This window comes from Talpa occidentalis, unplaced genomic scaffold (genome assembly GCF_014898055.3).
Source record: "Talpa occidentalis isolate TD23 unplaced genomic scaffold, MPIMG_talOcc4v2.1, whole genome shotgun sequence".
Classification (NCBI taxonomy): domain Eukaryota; kingdom Metazoa; phylum Chordata; class Mammalia; order Eulipotyphla; family Talpidae; genus Talpa; species Talpa occidentalis.
In genome coordinates, this window is record NW_026555331.1 from 15,080,893 (window position 1) to 15,097,881 (window position 16,989).

The following is a 16,989-nucleotide window of genomic DNA, read 5'->3' on the forward strand; positions in this document are numbered from 1 at the left end:
GTACAGCAGGGCGCCCAAGGCGATGCAGCCAAGCTCTTCACCACAGCAGAGGGCTCACTCCTTGTGTTGTGCATGTCAGGGGTTTGGGAACGGGTGATGACATGTCTCCACCACGGCGGTACCAAGTTTCACCTCCTAAAAATTCCCTCGGTGCCACCTATTCATCCCTCCCTCTGTCCCGCTAATGCCTGGCAACTGACCTTTCCATTGTCTCTGCTCAGATTGGTGTCTTCCCTCAGCCACATGCATTTCAGGTTCCTTCATGTCTGTTCTTGGTGGGACAGTTTCTTTCTTTTACAACTAACCCTCCGCCGTGTGGATAGTCACACACTCGTCCACGGAAGGGCGTCCTGCTTTCCAATGTGTGGCACATAGTACTTAGCTTTAAATGGCATTTTTTAAAAAGATTTATTTATTTATTTATTTATTTATACAAGCACTGGGTACAGTCAGAAGCGCGGGAGGGTGAGAGAATTCACCAGAGCCAGAGCAGGGAGCAGAGCAGGCAGAAGGACCGAAGTACACTGCTGAGGGGAGCAGCGGGCGGCAGGAGAGGTCTGCGCGCCATGTGGGACCCTCCTCTGGTGGCCAGGGAGCAGCCAGGGATCGAACCAGCACTGCAGAAGCTGCAGCTTCGCAACCCAGGGCTCAACTGCTGCGCCACCGGGGAGGCCCTTTAAATGGCATTTTTATGCATTTTAACGAAAGAAAAATTTCCCACCTTGGAAGACTTTAAGAAACGCTGATCTAAATGTGTGTGTCCTCAGCCCTGCATCAATACCTCCCACGTAGGTAGAGCAGGAAAAGGCCCCTTCTTCTCAGGTGTAGACACCATAGAGCCCCAGGCCAGCGCTCTAGGCCACAGGATTTCATAGCAGGCCTGAAAAAACATTAACCTCCCCTCCCAGTGTTGGAAGCTTATGGTTTAAAATCTGGGTTTAAAAAATCTGGGTCTCTTAACTTTGGCATAGGTGACTTTGGGGACCAGCTAGCTCTTAGTTGAAGGGGGCCAATGTGTGCGTGGTAGGATGCTTTGCTAAAATCCTTCACCCACTGGGTGCGAATAGCAACCTCGCCTCAAATAGTGATAATCAAAAATGTCTCCAGACACTGCCAACCAAATGTCACCTCGGGAGGAAAACTTCCCCTTCCCCCTCCTGCTGTCAAGAACCACTATTTTAAGTATTTTGTGATGATTGTCAGTGCTGTTGTGATGAGGACTTTCAATGCCACCCCAAACTTCAACACAACCCCTCCCCCCCCAGGGCCTTCACTAGCAGCAGGGAGGTGCCCCAGGCCTCCCATGTCTCCTGGTATGCCACACTCACTGGGGGTGCAGGCTTTGATCATCGGCAAGCACTGACACAGAGCAAGCTGGCTTCTGGATGGTTCCTCAAGAGATGACAAATTCAACATCTTGACGGCTGTGAGCTTTCACTGACTTGCCAAATATCCTGCTGGCTAATGGGGGTCGGGGCCTACTTCCTGAGTGGATCCAGCCGCAAAGTTTCCCCAGCAGAGCACAGGCAACAATCCGCTCCTCTGCTTCCCCCAACTTATCCATCTACACCTCCTGTTTGCTCTAATTCCACATCCACCCCTTCCCCAAGCCGATTTCTAGCTTTTCTAATCCTGCCAAGCTGCCTGTGCCGCTGGCCTGTTCTCCTTATTTGACAGGCGTTCTCCAGCCATCCTGTTGCTACACTGTTCCGGGATGATATTTAAAAAGTCTGAATCTGATCATGGCCCTCCAGCAGCTCCCCGTTTTTGGTTTTGCTGGGTCCCTGTCGCTCTGTCTCTGGTCCTTGCTCCACCCCCAAGGGGCGTCTCTAGTTGGAAATATGAGGAACCAGACTTTGGACACGGGACACGGAAGGCTCTAGAAAGGGCGAGCGCTGGCCCAGCGAGGGTGCTCCCGAGGGCTGCTTGGCCACCTGTGTCAGTGTCTGTCATCTTTCTCAGTCCCCTTGTCGCATGAGGGCCAGGCTTTAACCCCGATGGCGCGGCACGTGGGAGCCATAACAGCTTTGTGTGCAGGCCCCAGCACCAGGAGGCCCCGGGGGCTACACAGAGGGCCCCAGCAGCACCCTGAAGCAAAGAAAAGGAGTGTTGGTGGGGGGGTCTCCACCCAATGAGAGATAAGGAACTCAGAAGCGCTCTTGACCCTGGTGGATACTTCCCAGACACAGGACTGTTTTGAAAATGCACGAATGTTCTAGCAAGATTCTGTATTAGAGGACAAGGTAGGCAGTCCAAGGATTCTGCCTTTGCTTGTACCTGACTGCATCTGGGAGAGACAGAGGTGAACACAGGTGACTTTATCCAGCAGGACTGAGCTATCAGAACAAAACATGCACCTGCCTACAGTTCAAACTGACTCAGTTTACTGGAGTGTTGGGAGCCATACCTGCCACGCTGGGTGCTCTGACTTTCACCCAGTTTCACCTTCCTTCCACCCCTTCACAGTAACTCACAAGCAGCAACCCTCTGACACCTAGTTCCTCAAGCAAATAGGTCTTAGCAAGGTCAAGTGCCGTATTTATTGTAGTAGTTGTGCAGTTCTAAACCACGTGTAACCTGTAAATGGTGCTATGGTTTTTCTTAAGTTATCTTTTTTTTTTTTGTTTTTATGCAGCACAACAAAATTTTTGAGTGTTGGGTTCCTAACCTCATTTTTCCCATAGGCTTTGTGATTTTTATTGCAAAGTTTTGCAGAGCAGGTGGATTCAGGGATCTCTTGTTACATCAGATGCAGCTGACTGCATTCTGTGTCTCCATTCTGAAGACACCATGTATGAAAGCGACTGGCTTTCCTTCCCACAAAGCGATGGGGCAGCCAAACAATGCATTTGTAGAAACTGTTTTCCAGTGAACCCAGGAGACAGAACATTCCTCACGGAGGGAACAGCACATGCAGAACTGTAAGGTGGCCACAGGCTTGGTGTATCTGGGGAACAGGAAGCCAGTATTGTGGAAGCACCCCCGAGGAGAGGGAGCCTGGGGAGGAAGGAATTTTGAGAGCAGGGTGGGCTCTTCTAGGCCTCAGTCAGCCAGGGAAAAGGGCCAGGACCTCAGTTCAAGGGCCATGAGAAGCCATTAGATGGGTCCAATCCCAGGGAGTGCTGTGGTTGGTTGTATTTTAAAGGGATCACTTGGTTAAGATGTGGAGGCTGGGTTGTGAGCAGCAAGAATGTACATGGGACCAACCTAAGTGCCCTTCAACAGACGAAGGGATAAAGAGATTGTGGAATATGTACTCAATGGAATACTACACAGCTGTGAAAAAGATGGAATAGTGGCATTTGGGACAAAATGGATGGATCTTGAGGTGATTATGTTAAATTAAGTGAAAAATTTAAGATATCAAATGGTTTCACTGATCCATGGAATATAAACATATACAGACAAAATGCAGGAGGAATAAGTCTTGAACTCAGTGAAAGAATATAATAGCTACCGGAAGGAACAGGGAGGACGGATGAGGTGGTGGGGCAAGGAGGCAGAGGGAATTGACACAAATGAATTGGATGGAAGGTGAGTGGAATTTGTGCACATAGGGAAGCAAAAATTCAACTCCCCAAATTAAAATAAAAAACCAATGACAATGAATCTAATTAATAATTTGATCTGAAAACTGATAAGAATAAAAAGGACATGCAAAATCAAAAACACCACACGTGGGATGAGCATGCAGGTCCGGGTCTGCACTGGGGTGGCAGAAAGTAGGCTCAGGAAGAGGAAGGCTGCATGACTGCCATGATCTTGGGAGGGAAGGGAAAACCTCTAGGGACCGAGGTCCAGTTTTCTGTATTTCATTACTTCACAATTTGGGGCAGGTCACTATTCTTTAGAGAATGGATGTTTCAAAAATTAATCATGATTTTGGAGGAAAGGACCATGGTCACAGTGGTTGCCCAAGTGCAAAGCTCTTTCCCTGAGCTTTGGGATGAAAAATAAGAGGGATGTGTGCGTTGGGTGGGTGGGGCGGTGAGCTTTTGAAGAATATCATAAAGGAAGGCTATTGTTTCCATTCACTCCTTTCAGGGAACAATAACCACACATGATAAGCTGTGGTGCATGTTTATCTATGTTTGAAACTTGGCCAAAGCAAGGGAAGATGAATCACACCGGGAAGGCTGATCTCTCAGGGCCAGATTAAGACAACAATCTAGCAATTTTGAGTTTGATTAGCGACTGTTAACATCAGAACTTCTAGTTAGGGACTACATTTTAACCGCCCTCTTTTTTTGAGGGGGGCATAGAGAGGGGAGGAGATTGATTGAAGTTAATTAAACGCAGTGCTTAATTGAGTGTTCTCATATACAAACTGTCTCCTTTTTGCATGGTTAATGCAAACTTGGGCTCACAGTGCCTTTGAATTTGCTGCCGGGAAGTTTTAAGGAGGTTGGGAGCTTCCAGTAGTTGGATGTATGGTGAGAGTTATGGGGAAGCAGGACGGTGACTAACCAAGGGAAGGCACAAGAAAATATCCCTTTCAGGAAGCCCGGAAAAGCAGAAAGCATCACGAGGCTGGCTTCTAGTCTTCCCATGGCTTCTTACCACCAGGGTGCCTTGGGCAAGTCACCTGCCCCCATGGACTCCTACGATGTTTTCATCACATGAGGTACTCTTTGCAATTCCACCTCCCATGCTCTGTAAGGGTTTCTGTCCACTCTGTTTCCATTTCTGATTAATCCAAAATGCACATGGTGGGCCTGCCTGGTGGCCTAGGGGTTAAGTCTTGGTGATATCACCACTGCGGCCTGAGTTCAATCCCCGGCCAGGGAGCTTACCCATATGGCACAGCAGACCTCTCCTGTCTCGCCCGCTGCTCCCCTCAGCAGTGTATTTCAGTAGATCCATCTTTCTGCTCCCCACTCTGTCTCTGGTGAATCCTTGCACCCCCTGCACCTCTGGCCTACACCCTAGTTCTTCTAAGCAAAAATAAATCTTAAAAAAAGAAAGAAAAGAAACTCTTAACAAAATGCACACAACAATGGTAAAAGGTACCAATTACCATGTGCTTCCTATGTTTGTCCCAGGTACCAGGTATTGTTCTTGTATATGTGTGTGTGTGTGTGTGTATGTGTATGTGTTTTTGTCCCAGGTATTGTTCTGAGCATATGATGGGGCTTAACTATTTCCCAACAGCCTGATAATCTACGTTACACAATCTGCAGCATGACAACAACATACCAACTATCTCCTAACAATTCTAAGAGGTAACCATGATTATCTCCATTTTATAGAGGAGAAAACAGAGGCACAGAGCTATGACTTGGCTGAGGTCACACGGACAGTGAACGGTGGGACAGATATCTGGACTCTAGATTCTAATCAGAATCAAAGAAACTGAGTTTAATTTCATGTCAGCCTGGACCTCTTTTTTTCCCCAGACTGAACTGCTTGGGCCTGAGTTTTCTTATCGCAACTCAGATGCTCGGCCCTGCTCTAGCCTCTCCCAGGAGTTACTAGGCTCGGTCAATGTGGAGGAGCTTAGGAAGCTTTGCAGGGACACGTGTGTCCAGATGAGGCTGGAGGGCCTGAGTTCAAGCACTGACCTGTCAGCAGTGCTCACGCCCAGCGAGTCAACTGGCAGCGATTCTGCTTCTGTATCAGGGGACTTTGATCATGTAGGTCATTCAGGGTTAATCAAGGGTTAGGAGTTAGATAGATGATGCCATTGCTTTGGAACCATCAGCTTCCGTGAACTCGAGCTTTGGATGGGAAGGGTGTTTTTAAAAATGTTGTTGTTTCTTGGGGAGTGAATGACTACAGTGGTTTTTTAACATGATGTTCCTGTTGTCTGAAGGGGGCAGATGCTTGGTGGTCCCTGTTTTAGATGCTCTTTAGAGGGTGGCAGGGTTTTACCTTCACTCCTATTGTGCCATGTTCACCCCTACGTGCTTTTCCATTGCAAGTTTCCAAAGGGACGGTGACAGCTAGTATGTATGGCATCCTTGCTGAGCCTTATATGGAAAGCAGGGTACATGGGCTCTGGAGGCAGACGGGCCGCATCCGAGCCCCAGCTGTGCCACAGGGACCACTGGCAAGCTACTGGGTGTCACGAGCCTCAGCCTCCTTCCTGTAGGAGGTGATGATAGTCCTCTCTGTGGCTTTAAAGGTTAAATGCAAGTGATAGGAACACTCCCCACTGCAGGGCAGGTCAAGCATCTTAGTTGTTCATTTTAAATTCATTTATTTCTCAAAACAAGCCTCTTGGGGAGATAAGGTTCTCTCCAAAGGCTCAGAGAAATAAGTGACATATCCACCGTGACATGTTTGTAAGAGGCAGAATCAGGATTTGAGTACAGTCTTCAGAGTGTGTAAGGTGACCACAGAGCTGAGCTGCAGACTGTTGTGATGGGAGAGCAAGCGAGAGAGAGAGAGAGAGAGAGAGAGAGAGAGAGAGTTGGCTCACTTTGAGGAAGTCGTTTAAGCTCCCTGGGCCTCAGTCTCCTCATCTATGAAATGGGAATAATGCTAGTCATTATTGTATTGGGAAGTATCGAGTACAATATAAACTGAAGTTACTGGGCTACCATGAAAAAAATGTTGTGAGATAACAAACTTTAGACAGGCCTTTCTTTCACATGACCTACATTTCTAGGCAGACTGCCTTCAGGGCAAACCTTGGGTACCACATTCTGCAGGAGGCACATGTTGCTAATCTTGAGTTCTCAGGACTGGGCAGTCCCAGCTCTCTGTGTGAGCAGCTTAGGACAAAGCAGTGCCTCTAAACCTAGCACTATCGGGAGTACCCTGGGTGCCCCATCTCCTGTTGATGGGTTTTACTTATTTTTGCAGACACCTTGGGTCAGGGATAGAGTGACGCTGAAGACATCACTGACTTAAATGCCACACACTGAGGATGCACTCTGAGGTCAAGGTCACCTTGTGGCTCCTAGATCATGGGACTATTCCATGTCCGTCTCCCAGAAACATGGCTTCATCGGGAACATGTTTCATTAAACATGGGGATTCTGTCCTTCTGCCTGTATCCCCTCTCTTGGACATGTAACCTCAGAGAGTCTGCCCTCCGTGTCTCTGGCTGTGCAACTTGCTTTAGCAAACTGGACTTTCATTTGGATGGGATGTAAGTCAAAGCACCGTTTTGCTCACACCCTCATTCCTCAGCCACATGAGAACATGCCTGGGTGAGACTGCTGGAGGGTGAACATGGGGAGACTGGTTAGCTCAGCCCGTCATTCCAACAGGTTGGCAGCTAGCCAAGCTCACCCCATTATTTCAGTAGAGGTTATCATCTGTATCAGCCAGCCTCAGCGATGTGGCCACAATAGCAGAGCTGCTTGATCCTTAGCAGACCTTGGGTGTAAGGGCGCACCCACCCCAGACATGCAAACCCTGTGACTTGTGAGCTAGATAAAAGCTTCCTGTTTGCTCCTGGGGCTGGGTGGTGTTTATTATGAAGCACCATTGTGGCAAGCAATAACCAAAACACACACACACACACACACACAATGTAGTACCTATGGCTTTGATTATAACTTGCTACACAATCTAAACTGTGCTTCCTCTGCCTCTTTGCTTTTGGAGATACTGGCTCAAAACATTTCCATTTTCCACATATAGCATGTCCTCAAATACTGTCATTCTGTTCAATGTCAATTCACGATCATGTTGGTATGAAAAAAGAATCCTGGCTGCCTGATGTGGAAGGAAACTATGTTATGTGAGGACCTAGTTTCATTTTACGTTGTTTCATTGAGAGTCAGTTTCCAAGGACTCCTTGACAACATTAAGCGAGGTCTCGCTGCACATACGAGCTCGGCACAAACATTTTTATGTTACCCAATTAAGGTAAACTTGAAATATTTTGCTCTCCCCTCAAGGTCTTGTGTTTCCTCCTCCATCTATTTTAAATAAGAAGCCAATGTTAATTTTTAATACATAGGTCATACTTAAGTTCCCATGCAAGGCCAACCGCCTGCCTTTTGACTAGTCAGCCAGACTGTGGTGTCCCTCCACACGTACCTTCTCTAAGATGCTGAGTCCTGCTTAGAATCGCTCCTCCACCTGCAAATCCCATCCTGGATCTGTGCACAAGGGCTCCAGGCACCTATGGCACATCCCCTTGACAGCTCTCTTCCCCCAGAGCCCTTTAGGGGGGCACCATCTGGGTGGTCCTTGGCTGTCGCTCTGTGTGTTTTCTGAGGTGGCAAATGCAGACAAGCTGGATTGAAATCCTCTCTTAATAGCCTCGTGAATTCAGGTGATGCTTCCACGCCCTCAGCTTCAGGCTGCTCACCTGCAATAACAACGAGGGTACGGGCCACACAGGGGCGCCTGTGACGGTTAAATGAGAGGCTGTGACTCCAGCACTCAGCATCAGGCCTGAGTGCAGTGAGTCCTTAATACATGTCGGCCAGTATAATCATATGCCTGGTGCCATGGGAACCTGAGATCCCAGCCAGCAGCTATTGAATACCCTCCATGTGCCCACTGCTTTGAGTATTTTAAGAACTGGTTTAGGGCTTTTTATATGTTTATTTCACTTTTTAAAAACTCATGACAATGGGCAGTGTCATTATCTCCAATTTATTGATGAGAAAACAGAGGCACGGAGAGGCCGAGTAACAAGGCACACAGCTAACAGGTCACCATGCCAGCGCCCTCTCACTTTAGTATATTTATTTCCCCAGGTTTTTTACTGGGGACGTAGAACAGGTCATTGTGCCTTCCCAGTGCTTAGCACACAGTCAGACCCTTACCACGGTGGAGGCTGCTGCAGAATGTGCTGGGTCCCCCCGATTTTTTCTCAGCACTAACTCCCGAGGGCAGAGGACAGGGTCCCCTGTCCGCACCTGCTTGCTCCTGAACAAACTAGGTGGGACCGGATGGCCCTGGGAGCAAAGGAGCGCCTCAGGCTCGCCTCATACCGTCTCTCAATTCAGCCTCATTGTAGACACACGAAGCAAACAAGGATTTCAGCAGCTTCAGGCAGGGGTGAAATTAGTAGATTGGTGTACAAAGGAGCGTTTAATAATGCTATCACGCTACCCCATCCTGGTGGGGCCGTTGTGACATTCCACATTAAAAAAGTGACAACCCTCAATTGCTACTCGGAACAGGGGCCTGGCACCAGGCTGAACACTTGCATTTCCTGGTGAGGGAGGGTGCACAGAGATGGGGGGCGTCGGAGGGCTTCATGCAGACATCCTCATGGACCCTCTAAGCCCTGTGTAGTGTGGTTGCTCTTCTGTTCTCCTGTCAGGAGCATTATTTTCATTAAATATTAAGGAGTTGTTTGTTAAAATAATGTTGTCATGGTAACGGGGCAGGGGGAATGAGTACTTGAATAGGCTGGGGCTGCCCGAATTATAGCATATTAATCAAGGGCTTGGTGCTACTTAATGAGCTTCCCTGAGTGCCTCCCTGTAACAAGGAATTTGGAGCACCCAGGGGCTTGGGGTTTGTCCCATTTGTAACTGTCAAAGACAAGGCTCTCATCAATTCCTGGTGCTGTGTTGGATGGATGGATGGTGGATGATAGGTTGATGGGTGGGTGGGTGGGCAGATGGATAGATGGTTGGGTGGATGGAAGACTAGGTAGATGTTTGGATGGGTGGATGGCTGGGTAGGTGGATGGATGGTTGGATGGAGGGGTGGGTGGATAGTTGGATGGATGGATGGGTGGACAGTTGGATGGATGGGGTGGGTGGATAGTTGGATGGTTGCGTGGCTGTGTGGGTGGATGGGTGGGTAGATGGATGGCTGGCTGAATGGATGGATGGTTGTTGGGTGGATGAAAAGGCAGGTAGAGGGATGGATGAACCAAAATTTTAAATGTTGGCAGTAGACCTGTGTAGGGTAAAGAAAATGTCAGGCTTTTCTGCCCTTCCGCCATCAGGATAGATGATGGATCCTTGTCCTGAATGCATGCCTGATGGCGGGCACCTGGAATAGGGTGTGGGCAGAGGTAGATGGGATTCAGCTGAGCTAAGACTGTGCTTTTTAAGGGCGGCATCACGGGGGGACGCCAGCAGCAGGAGTAGCAGCAGCAGCAGCAGCAGCAGCAGCAGCAGCAGCAGCAGCAGCAGCAGCAGCAGCAGCAGCAGCAGCAGCAGCAGCAGCAGCTGAAGGAGAAGCCGAAGCAGAAGCAGAGAACACCAGAGAGCCCAGATAGAGTGAGGATTTGCTGGGGGCTGGGAGGCCTGCCAGCCTCCCGGCCCCCCAGCACCCCTGCCTGCCATATGCCTGGTGAACCCCAAATAAAAAACCCGCAAAACTACTGAGGACTCTGACTCCTCCTTTACCCGGTCTGCATGGGATCAGGAAAACCTGCACTGTGCCCAGGTCCTACCCTTACAACCTGTTCTGAAAGCTTTTCCATTTTTCAGTTTTCCTATTTCAGAGGAAAGGAATTTGGTCAGAAAATTGGGGGAAAGAGATGAGGAAAGTAAATAGGGGAGGGCATGCCAAAGATTTGTCTGAGAAGCGAGCTGGGGGCAGTGCCAGGGAGGCACGGGAGAGGAATGTGGGGTCTGCCTGCCTGGCTTCCAAGTCCAGTCTGTGTGCTTTCACAATCACTGGCAGTCACTGCTCCCCCAGCAGCTTCCACCGACCCACATGTCAGCTGGCTTCCTAAACCAGATTCCCCTCAGAGGGCTGATGCAAGGAGGAGGGAGAGAAGCTCTTGCTGTACTGCCTGGCCAGAGTCAAAGCTCAGTAAGTCCTGCCTGCCACCCCAACTACCACTGCTGCCATCACCGCTGCTTCCCAACTGCGAGGAAAGCCAGATGGTCTAAAGGTGGGGCTGGATGGACGCTGACCAGCCAGTGCAGATCCAAACCCACAGAGCTGACCCTGCTGTCGGGGCTTTCTGAGGCTGGCACGCTTCTTCTGTGAAGGGCCACAGAGTGGATCACATGTCCATGCAGCCTGCCATAGTATTCGTCATTGTTTTTTAACAGACCTTTAAAAGCCTAAAACCATTCTAAGCTCAAAGGCTGCTCGGAGGTAAGGCGGGGTTGCCAGGCTGCTGCGCTCAACGAGCCCCATTCAGACTCTCAAGCACCACAGCTGTGAGACCACGCGTGTGTGTGGTTTAAGCCACTAAGTGATTTGTTACAGCAGCAAAGGGAAACTAATACACGCCTTGTGATACAAGCCAGAGGCCCATCAGAACTGGGAGCGCCACCCCGTGCAAACGCTGACGGCGCTGGCTGGAAGAGGGCCTTCCGGGCGCTCACGCTGACGCTGCACTGGCTGTGGGCGGACCTGGGCCTGCGCCTCTCGACCCCAGGGCATTTGCTCGGCGGACCCCAGGGCATTTGCTCGGAGGACTCCAGAAGCAAGGCTGGTTTGTGTAGAGGATGCTGAGAGAAGGAACCTGGTTGGTGGGGGACCCGAGTGAAGACCATGAGGAAGAAAGCCAAGGTGAGAAAGCTCTCCTGCCCACTGTGACTACCGTTCCTAATAAACCTGTCCTTTTAAAATGTGTGTGAGTGTGTGTGTGTGTACACACACACATATATATAAAAGAAAACCGAGAAGAGACACGGACACTGTTTAGCTCCAGTGGGGGTCAAAGCCAGGCCAGCTCAGCCTTTTGACGGCACAAACTGCTTGCTTTTTGTCTTCACACTCATGTCACTTTGATTAGCGCTCTGTTGTTTCTGTGCACAGGGAGCTTACAGTCGCACTGATGTCAATCAGGAGATGGCAAGACTGACTGCTATGTCTACTACTGATTTGTTTTCCTAACAATTTTCCCCCGTGCCAGGCACTATTCTAAGCACATGGCGTGGGCTCGGTCATCGTCATAACTTCCCTATGAGGAGACCCATTGTACAGTTGTGGAAACGGAGGCACAGAGCAGTTCAATAACGGCCGCGATCCCAGAGCTAGCAAAGGCAGAGTGGGGATTCTAACCAAGCCTGTTTGGCTACAGGGTGTGGGCTGATCCCTCTGCAGTGCTAGCAATGCCTCCCACTGCGTGTAGACCTTAAGATCCACGGGGCCCAGGAAAGTCACGGGTCTCAGAGGGAGCTGTGGGACTTGCTCTGAGGTTTGAGTGATGATGCCTCTGCCTGTCCAGGCCTCCAGGCGACAGTTCCCTGGGCAAGCCTGTATGGCCAGGCCCTCAGACTGCAAGGTCTCCCCCCATCCCATGGTGCCTGCAGCTCCAAGCTCAGGAGAAAGGACAAAGAGAAGTGTGGGGTTTTCCAGCCCAGTTCACGAGACAGGGGGCCAAAGGTCCAGAAAGGGGACAGCTGTTCTAGGGCAGAATAAAGGCATGCAGTTAACTATGGCCTCCCCCACCCCCAGGAGAGCCTCTTTACCAATGACCTAGGAGGCCCAGCTTGCTCCACTGGACTTCCCAGGCCGGCTCCCAGTCAACCTACCTGGGGTTTCTGTTCCCCTAGTGTGGGGGTTTGCTCTGATTTATTGGTCTTTCACACTGATTTATTGGTCTTTGTTTTAAAGTGGAAACTTAATCTTGCTCCTGAAGATTCTCAGGGATGAAGGCTGAAACCCGAATTCCTCTGACTTCTCGCCCATTTGAGACAAGCCCCTCCCCAGGGCACACAGGCTCACCCTCAGATTTAGCTGGTATCAATTTGGTGTTCAAACACCTTGGTTGTCTGCACTCTCCCCAGCATTATTTCCATGAACATGTTGCAAGAAGCAAGCTATGCGTTCAGGGCAGAGGGGTGGGAGGTGGACGAGGGAGATATTTTCTGCTCTGGGGCATGTTTTGTGAGCGAGATTGCAGGATGCCTGTTCTCTCCATGTTTCTTCTCATTTACCCTCCTCAACAGCTCTCGGAGGTATATGACTTCCCTTCTTTACAGATGAGGAAACTCAAGGGAAACCTGATTCTGGGCTACGTTGTCTCATCTGCATGTAGCTCTGGAAAAACAGTTCATTCCCAGCTAGTGCCGCCAAGTATCCCTGATTCTAAATCCCTCGAAGTTTGAAATGGTAAAAACTCTTAACCACCAGCTTGGCCTGCCTGAGCTGCCTCCTCATCATTTTTCCTTTGAGTTATTTGACAACCAGTAATTAAGCACCTACTGTGTGCCAGGTCAAGGACAGGACCCTGTCCTCAAAGTCTATCTCCTACTTGAAAACTAGCAAGGAAGTACGGAGTTGTGTGCAGCTGCCTGGCATTAGTGCAGGTTCAGCTAGTGGGCGGACAGCAGGCCCCAGGAGAGACCACAGGGCTGCCGCACGCAGCGGCTTCTGGACGGGCTTAGAGCAGAACCTGCCACATGAAACAGGCAGTGCTTACAGAGCACATGCATACATCATTAGCGTGCACCCTCCTCACACTCCCTCTCCCTCACCCTACTGCCCCTCAGGAGTCTAGGTCATCAGGGAACAAAGTCTGTAAGCACTACTCTAGTCAGAGCCACACACTACTCCAACATTTCCCGGTGATAACTCTTCAGCCCGCACTTGCATTCTCCCAGTGACGGGGAGCTCACCACTCCCAGTGGCTGCCTACAGGGCTTTCGCAAATCTCTTTGGTTAGGAATTTTTCCTTCAGTTGAACCAATAGCTGCCTCCTTCCTTTGCCAGGGATGGCCTTTTAAATGTGCAAAGGGGAGACTTTCTTGCCTTCATTCAGGCTTGTCTCCTTGGGACTATGGTTGACAAACTACATGAACCGGGTAGTTCCCTATCTGTTCTAAGAGCAGGGTCCTGACCCTGGTCTGTGGCCCCCTGAAACATTCCAAGCATGAACAGTCTGGATGGTCTAAGCTGTCCCCTGAGCAGAGAGAGGTCAGCCCAGCTCCCTGCAGGTCTGTTTGCTGAGCAGCTGGAGGGGACACAACGGGTCCCCGGGGCTCACACCTGCATGCTCTGCATGGCGTGGCTTCCTGGAGCACTGGAGTGAAGCACCATCTCAGAGCTGCAAAAGCCCAGGTGGCCCTGGACAGGCGTTGGGCCTAGTTGCCCCGGCCTGCCTCGTCCATCTCCTTCCCCTTTTCAAAATCCAATCCAGTCAAGCCCCAACCTTCACCAGACACCAGGCCACTCACCAGTTGCGAATCCCTTACATCCTGGGAATCTTCTCATACTTTGACTCCAAGAGCAGTCAGGGCATTGAGACCTAGGAAGAAGAGTCAGCATTAAGAGCAGGGCAAAGGAGACTGGGTGGAGAGAGAAAAGAAATGGTGAGGACCAAGCTGCTTCTAACACGGAACTCAGAACCTCTGGGCTCTGTGGTGACTCTAAATAAAAAAAAAAAAAAAAAAAAAAAAAGCAAGCCCCTGGCCCTGGGTGTTGAGCAGCTGGCTTTTTAGAAGAGTGAAACTAAAAGCACTTTCTCCAAGGGGGCGGGTAGGGCGGTGTCTCTTGGGCCCTCCTGCTCTCCTGGAGCCTGGTGGCTGCTCCTGGCAGCAGAGCTCTGGCTGGGGTTCCATTTTGTTGAGGAGGGAGCTGGGAGGCTCTGTAGCCAGGCCTCACCTCAAGGAGACAGCAGAGTCCTTAAAACAAGAGCCCCCAGGGTGCATTTCTATCCTGGGAGACTCCTGCCAAGTTAACCCTGTGTGCTTAGACGATTCCTTGCTTCTGCGGCCCAGGAGCGGGAGGGCTGGCTGAGGACCTGCCCAGCCCCAGAAGTTGAGGCCTGAGCTCCAGCAGCTTTTGGGGCTCCTCGGCCCACCTGCAGTGCATGTGTGTGGGGAGTAACATCCCCACGAGCAATGCTCAGGTGCCTGAGAACTGCTCCCCACACCCAGCCTGTTTTTAAAGCAAAACTTGCTGTTTTTCTTGTTTCCCTAAGGAGCTCTGAGGCGAGCAGAGGTTTCTCTAGTCATCCATCGCTGGCCTCAAAGGAGAAGATTTTGGGGGAAAGTCATCTCCGTGGTAAGGGCGTTTGTCGGCTGAGTACTTCTGAGGCCTCTGCTCTACACACCTGGTCTACACTCTTGCTCGTCAAAAGTGAGTTTGTGCCACCTGGGAGTTGTTGGAGGGGCTGATGGATTCTCAGGCTCCACCCAGCCCTGCTGAACAGAATCAGAACCTGGGCACATCAAAGGTGCAAGGTGCTCACTTATAATCCTCTTAGGGGAGAAAGGAGGGCGGAAGGAAGGAGGAAATTTTGTATTCCAGTCTCCAGGTCAGGGTAGAGGCTCAAGAAGTCACAACTTGGCTATTTTGGTTTTAGAGCTGGTCAGTGATAGAGTTGATCTGAGTCTGTTCATGTGATTCCCAAGCGGGTGTTCCTCTTCACCGCTCTATTTTGGGGGAGCAAAAAAAGAGGGTGAAGGAGCAGGCAGGCCCAGCTTGGTAGGAGTGGCTGAGGGCAGGGACTTGGCCAGGGTGGGAGGGGACCTCAGGCCTTGACAGGAAGGAGCCCTGTGTACTAGGGGACACTGGCAGGCCTCCCACCGCCTCACTTTGTCAAGGTCCAGCAAGTTCTAGGTCTCCTTCCTGCAGGGACACTCAAGCTTCCGCATTTAATCCCAGTGTTTATGTTGATTCAGGGAGTTTAGGTCTCTTGACTACTGCCTTTAGAACCACCCAGTGGGAGGCGTCCAGGAGACACGCTGCCTTGAGTAACGAAGGCACTGCCTTTAGGGGAGAGTAATACTCGAACTTTCCATGCACTAGTTAATTTGCTTCTTAAAAGAACTTGGGGAATGTCACTAGTGCCATTTTGTACAGTTGAGAAAACAGGCACAGAGAGGCTGAGTGATTTCCCTGAGGTCACACAGCTTTTGGGCAGGCTGGGGTGAGGTCCTCTGACTCCAGGTCTAGAGGTATGAGCTCAGCTGCTCCTGATGGGGAAAGAGGTTTAAGTGTCACCAGCTCCTTCTGGTCTTGCTCTCTGCTCTGCTCACAGAATGGGTTTGCTGAGCAGACTTAACGGCAAAGAGGTGAACAGTCCAACAGTCTACAGAGGGTATGAGCAGTACCTGCCCCTCGATGTAAACGGGCAAGCTGGTTTATCAGTTCGTCCAGTCCTGCACTACGCATTGTTTGTTCTACTGCACTTGAGCCATTCAGCGTGATTAGCACATGTAAGGTAGACAGGGAAATGAAGTCAATAAAATGTCGCGGTGGCGCTGGGTCACAGGCAAATGTTCCCAGCACATGACTGCTTTGCACACCAAGTGAAGGCAGCTGGATGCAAAGCCCCTGACAGCCTCGCGGCTCCTTGCTGCCAGACGCCCCTCCACGTCCTTCCTCTCAGCCAGCGAGGCCGTGAGCTGTGTCTCAAATGCTCTCATGGCTCAGGTCTCCCTGATCAGTGCACAAAGGCTGTGGGTTAGACCTTCCACCTCTGCTGCTTCTTGGCAAAGCCTGCTGCTGCTCTTCCACAGGGACATGTAATGAAGGCCTCCTGCCTCTGTCACTCAGCCGCCTAGGCCTTCTCTGTCTGGCCCCCTCTCCTGGAGCTCCCCCTTGGGTATATGAACTATAGTCCTTAATGATTCAGATCTTAAAGTTACTGTTGCCTTTTTTTTTAAAAAAAATTCAACATTTACAATCCCTTTGGCTTGTGTCAGTGTGGTCAGTAGGCTTGTGTTTCGTTACAGAGTCACATACAGTGTGAGTGCTCCTCTGTACCGTGATCGTTCCCAAGTCACTGCGCTGGTTTCATTTTTCAGAAGGCAAGGCTTTAGCATGCATCACTTAACAGCAAAAGTGCCTACCCGTGGGAGACAGCTGACAGGCACTGACATTGCTATATAACAAAAGCACAATATAGAGTCAGTAACTATGGAATACATTAATATTATTAAATGTTGGCTATATTAAACATTCAATGAATCATTTAACCCACATGCACCTGATCTTTGGTTAAGCACCAGATGGATACAGATAAACAAGACCCAGTCCTTACCCTGAGGAACTCAGGGCATAAATAAGACAAATACCAGGCAGAGTGTGAGAGGGCGGGGTCTATAGTGACACAGGACAGAGCAGCGAATCGATGGCTTGTTTGTTTCAAGGTGGAGACCACACTCCCAGCCCCGTCCCGCGGGGTGGGTCCTGCTCAGCTCTCCC

At 50.3% G+C, this 16,989-nt stretch overlaps 1 protein-coding gene across 1 annotated transcript in view; it reads right to left on the bottom strand.

Annotated features, from left to right (window-relative positions):
* ZHX2 (zinc fingers and homeoboxes 2) overlaps positions 1-16,989 on the bottom strand; it is a 137,348-nt gene that overhangs the window by 60,864 nt on the left and 59,495 nt on the right. Inside the window, exon 2 of the mRNA XM_037502158.2 lies at positions 14,013-14,083. The gene's annotated coding sequence lies outside the window, so the exon portion shown is untranslated. The remainder of the gene's footprint in view (positions 1-14,012; positions 14,084-16,989) is intronic.